Here is a 6,148-nt window from a genome sequence, read left to right as displayed (position 1 = left end):
TGATTGTGATTGGTCCGCTGCGTGCGCGTTCACGGCTCTTGATAAAGGAACCCTGGGTTGAGTTACCGAGTTGATATCCAGCGTCGTGATACCGATTATCCTGATTGCCATTGTTAGGGTTAGTCAACCCAGGATAGGTCTGGGTAACCCTGGGAAGGTTGATCTCGCTTCGTGATACAGGCCCCTGGGCAGATCTACAAGGAGGGAAAAGGGACAGCAGCAAGGAACACATACACAGCCGTTACACACACACACACACACACACACAAATTACTTAGTGTGTAGGATTTAGGGGGATATATCAGCAGAAATGGAACATAATAAGTATGTTTTCTTCCTAAAAATAAGAATTTTGTTTTTATTACTCATTAGAATGAGCCGGTTATATCTACATAGGGAGCAGGTCCTCATCTATTAAGATCGCCATGTTGCACCACCATGTTTCTACAATAGCCCAGAATGGACAAACCAAACGATTTTGCTTCAGCCACTGTAGTTAGCAGCCCCTCTACAACAAACGTGTTAAAAAATCACTGACTTTTTTAATGTGTAATAGCATCAACCTGAGCCACAACTCCGTTCCATCAAGGTGGTTAACCTGAATCCCAGCCTAGTAACCATGGTAACTTATGCTGCCAGGCAATCCTGGTCTGTAGCAGGATTAAGGTGAGGATTAGCTCCATCTATGATCAAAAAATGTTCAATAGACAAGAACAGACACCTAAAAGACACTTCTGCCAGTGCTTTTACACACTCACAACTGTCATGTAATGATAAAATAATATGTAGATCATAAAATATATAACATAATTAATCAAAAAACATTAACTATAAAAACAAATTAAAATGTAATAAAAATAAGATAATAAAAAAAACACAACAATAAAGCCAAAATCAAACTAATAACAACAAAACTATAATAAAATGAAACTGAGGCATTAAAAAAAGATTGTATATGTATACCAAACCACATGAATATGTGATTGCCCTCCCATCCCCACCCACTCTGTTTCCAATTGGCTAGTAAATTCACAGCCAATTAAGGTCAACTGACAACAGCCATATGAGGAGTGCATTCAAGAGAAGGAGAGGGACACACCCAGAGAGACACAGAGACAGAGCAAGAGAGAGTAAATTAGGAAATAATGGCATGCCCCTTCATCGAGGATCCTGTTGATGAGGAGGCCCACATTGTCCAGAGGGCCTTCACTAGCCTAAAGGGTCTTCCAGGACAGGACCAACCCATTGATACAGACGGACTCCTATCTGTGGGAGAGGTACCGGTTCAGCAGGCAAAGCATAGTGTATCTATGCAGTTTGCTGGAACCACACATTATAAAGGTCACACACCGCAGCCAGTCTCTGACCACTGTGCAGTCAGTCTGTATTGCACTGAGGTTCTTTGCAAGCGGTGCATTCCTGTATAGTGTTGGTGATGCTGAGAGGCTAAGTAAGGCATCTGTTTGCAGAAAGGTAAAAAAGGATGTATTTTCTATTCATTTTGATTATTTCTAGCATCACCATACATCATGCATAGGGCTTGAGATGATCACATTAACATATGGTTATCTTTTATATTTATGAATCAGCCATGACACAAAGCAACCAAATTGACACACACACCATTGTGGTTTGTCTGTTCCTCATCCTATAGCACATTCCACACATTTAAGGGGATTTCCCTTATTTTGATAAAGGGATAGAGCTTACAGTTGACTCCCAAATGATGAGAAATAGATAATTGATTCACTATCACCTGCATTCACTTAATAGGTTTCCTCATCTCCACTGAATTGATGGATTTGCCAAATGTCATTTTCTACAATCAATAGATAAATGTCATGTGATTATTTCCTATAAACTGATCATTTTGGAAATGTCATAATCTATAATCAATTATGTGATAAATGCGATGATTCACATAAAATAGTTTGATTAACTGCATCATCTGAACTTTACATAGGAATCTGTAGATAAATGTGATAAATAGTATTTCACTTATATTAATTTACACATTTGGTGAATTTCATTTGGAATACTTGAATTGTTAGATTTAATAGGTGTTCTTATCTATATTTGTCCCTTTTTGTCCCTCTGTCCATCATGTTATATAAATCCCTTTAATGTGGGATTTATATAACATGATGCTGAAATGCTGAATTTTCTTTGTGACTTACGCATTTAGCCTGTCGGCAATATTCTGCCACACCACCTCCCTTGCTTTATTAATCTGCAGTATTGCCTTTTTTCGTAATTATGTCCTTATAGTCCTCATACATTTCCATAAAGAGCGTTTGCTCTGCCACAGAAAAAGCCTCCGCTCGCTCCTTTCTTTTGCTTTTTGACATTTTGCAACATTTTCGGCACTCGACTAGTGTGGGCTTTTTATTTTCCCTGGGCTCCTGCATGAGTTGAGGCTTAACAGGTGAGGCTTGAATTAGCGTCAGTTGGAGCCAGCTGATTTCAATTGATGGAACGGGTTGGCGCTAGATTGGGAGTTGGCGTTTAGTCAAACTTCAAAATTACACCTTAGTCTGGATATTCTTAGCTATGTTGATGGAATACCCCCCAGGTCCATTTGTTTTTGAGAGGAAGAGACCTATGTGGATTAATTTGCTGCTGATGAAAACCTCCTGAATGTCTGGATCTTACGTTTTTGGAGAAAAAATATATCCAGGTATTTTCTCCTAAGTGGGCTACATGTTCAGTTGCAAGTTGATCCACGGCTAAAGGCCCTCTGATCTCACAGACTAATTTAGCGTAGCTTGTGCATCATATAGACTGATGTCGCAGCTCTGTGTCTTTCTGAGTGTTGATGGAGAAACTGTGAGTGAGTGAGTGAGTGGGGCGGAGCTGTGCGGAGAGATTGAGAGAGGAGAGATGCTTACTGGTATGCGTATGTGACGCAATTTGACCCTATATCGATATAAACGGTATTGTCTAAATCTATATCTAGCTTCAAAATATATCGATATATTGTAAAAAATTGATATACCGCCCAGCCCTATTTTCACCAGTGTAGGAAAATGGGGTCATAAGATGCAGTAGAAACACACGTGCAAAAGTGACCTTTTAGGAGTCTCAACATGGCGGCAAGCTGAACGCACGTATCGGCGGACGCTCCCTCTGAGCTAGCAGCTAATCCTGCAGTCAATATCCTGGATACTCATAAATAATTTCGAAAATATCTCATTTGATTCGCTACAACTCTTGTGCTCGAAATGGGAACCAGAAAGCAGAAAAAGAAGACAAACCAGCCTGCTAATTCCACCGACGTGGGCCCTCTTGCCTCTGCTCCTCCAGACATGCTAACAGTGAGCAGTGCAGCTAGCAGCACGGAAACTGATGGGGGAAACATGATCATGAAAGCTATAACCAACATGAGAGACGAGTTCTCGGCAAACTTTGCAGGGGTCCTAACAGCCATACAAGGTATTAAACATGACTTCAGCGAGTTTTCTAACAGACTCGCGGAGGCTGAACAGCGTATTGGAGACACGGAGGACAATGTTACCACTTCGCAAAAGTCAGTCGCTGCGCTCCAGAAGCAGGTAGTTTCTCTCACCACTAAGACTGAAGACCAGGAGAACCGCAGCCGGCGCAATAACCTTCGCCTCACTGAAGACCAGGAGAACCGCAGCCGGCGCAATAACCTTCGCCTCATAAACCTGCCGGAAGGAGCAGAAGGACGCGACGCCGCAGCTTTTCTGGAGAGATGGCTTCCCGAGGTACTTGGGGCTGACTTCTTCCCTTACCCGGTCTTCATTGAACGAGCCCACCGCCTGCAGGGTCGTCAAGATCGCAACATCCCCAGGGCGCTAATAATGCGCTTCCTCAACTCCAAAGGAAAAGTGATGTTTAAAGAGCAGGAGGTGAAATTCTTCCAGGATGTTGCCAGGGAGACACACATCAAAAGGAAGCGCTTTGACGAAGTGAAGCAGCAGCTTAAAGCCCTGAACGTCCAGTATGGAATCCTACACCCAGCCCGGCTCCGGGTGACACACGCAGGTCGTTCCCAGATTTTTGACAACCCAGAGGATGCTGCGGCATTGACCGACACGACGTGTCACAGACACTGGCATAGATCCTGTAGGTGAGGATAATGAATCGAACATTTGAATGACTTTTTTTTTTATTTAATGGACTCTGTAGGGGATAACACCATGACGGACATGGGGTTACCGAGGTCGAGGATAATAGTGGAAATTCTTGGTTTACTTTTTCTTCCCCTACTTAAGACTTATGGAAATAACGGGACAACAAGAGGAAGCGTGTTTTTGTTAAATGCTTTCTTTTCTTTCCTTGAGTATTCTGTTTTTTTTTCTCTTTACGCCGTTTGGTTGGAGCGGCTGATGATGGACATGTGTTTGAGTATCGTTACTCTGCTCCTCTCTGTAGGATCAGATCAGCCTTATGTTGTGTTTTCATCTGATTGGGTTCGCGGGGAATGCTGTCAAGTTCTACATGACAGCAGGGGAGGGATTTTCTCATCTTTCATTGGTGTTCAATTTAATGTCATAGTGTTATTAGACCTTTTATTGTCCTCACTTAAATCATTTCACACGCTTTTTGACTGTTTGTGTTTTGGCGACACTCAGTGCGGTGGGCTACTCATTACAAAATATTACTGGTGATAAATAATGGATGGTGACTCAAGTATAAAGATAACTACTTGGAATGTGAGAGGCTTAGGGAAACTATCTAAATTAAAGCAGGTAATGACGAGGCTTAAACATCTTAAATCAATGGTTATATTCTTACAAGAATCTCATTTAATGTCGAGTGATATGTTAAAGGTAAGGAGACGATGGCCGGGCCAAGTTTACTCTGCTTCGTTCTCTACTAATGCTAGGGGAGTCATTACATTAATTCACAGATCTCTCCCCTTTCAAGTTGTGAAAACTTTATCAGACCCAACTGGAAGATATCTGATTTTGCAAGGTTCACTCTAATGAAAATATTACAATGGTTAACTTATACGGACCCAATGATGACTGCCCCAAATTTTTTGAAAATCTATTCCTATTATTAGCCTCACTACCAGGAAGATTACTAATTGGTGGAGATTTCAACTGCACAATCTCTCCTCACCTTGATCGCTCTACTGGCACTGACACAACTCACATACAGAGTAGGAAAACGCTGCAGTATTTTATAAAAGAGCTAAATTTATGTGACCCCTGGAGGAGACTGTTTCCTAATAACAAAGAATACTCTTGTTGTGCAAATGTATCCAAAGGCCATTCACGGATTGATTATTTTTTGGTGTCCAGTGATGTTTTTCCGAGAATAACAGATTGTGTTTATGACTCCATTGTAATCTCAGATCATGGTCCAGCATCTCTTATATATAGAGACCAAAAACTTGTGCGGGGTGTTCGGAGATGGCGGCTCCACCCTAAATGGCTAAATGATCCCAGCTTTCTGAAATTTGTGGGAACTCAAATAGACTACTTTTTTGACATTAATAAGGATGAGACTTCAGCCTCCGTGAGATGGGAGACATTTAAGGCTTACATTCGTGGCAAAATAATTAGTTACACCAGTTCAATAACTAATAAAACAAATTTAGAAATGCTAACTTTAGACAAGTCAATTAAACAACTTGAGAGGGAGGTAGACAAGACAAATCCTCATACACAGGAATTAGCTACCCTCAGGGCCAAATATAATGCACTTTCTGCCGCTAAGGCAGAAAATTGCTTAATAAGATTAAAACAAACATTTTATGAACAAGGGGAGAAAAGTGGAAAGCTATTAGCTTGGCAAATAGATAGAGCTAGATACAGAAAGAGCCATCAATAGTAGGGATGCACCGAATATTCGGTAACCGAATATATTCGGCCAAATATTGCAAAAAAACACACATTCGGTATTCGGTGGAATAAGTTAAAAGCAAGGCCGGATAATAGCGGCGTGTTTTGATAACGCAATCAAACAGCGTGCCGTGACGGGCAGAATAAAATGCCGGCAGTGTGGTGATCCGCCCGTCACGGCACTCGCATTTGCGACTAAAAATAGTTTTGAGCAAGCAAAATAGGCTTAAATCATTCAGCACGCTGTGCGAGCAGCCTACAGATTTCAACTACCAGCAGAAACGAAAGGCGAATCCCATCGGTTGTGGGTTGAACGGGGGTCACAGACACAG

General features: G+C 41.6%; 1 protein-coding gene across 1 annotated transcript in view; it reads left to right on the top strand.

The window, feature by feature from the left end:
- rab3gap1 (RAB3 GTPase activating protein subunit 1) overlaps window positions 1-6,148 on the top strand; it is a 133,380-nt gene that overhangs the window by 16,860 nt on the left and 110,372 nt on the right. The gene's annotated exons all lie outside the window — the stretch shown is intronic.

This window comes from Epinephelus moara, chromosome 13 (assembly GCF_006386435.1).
Source record: "Epinephelus moara isolate mb chromosome 13, YSFRI_EMoa_1.0, whole genome shotgun sequence".
Lineage (NCBI taxonomy): Eukaryota > Metazoa > Chordata > Actinopteri > Perciformes > Serranidae > Epinephelus > Epinephelus moara.
The sequence above is the reverse complement of the archived record's forward strand: the minus strand, read 5'-3'. Positions and strand labels throughout refer to the sequence as shown.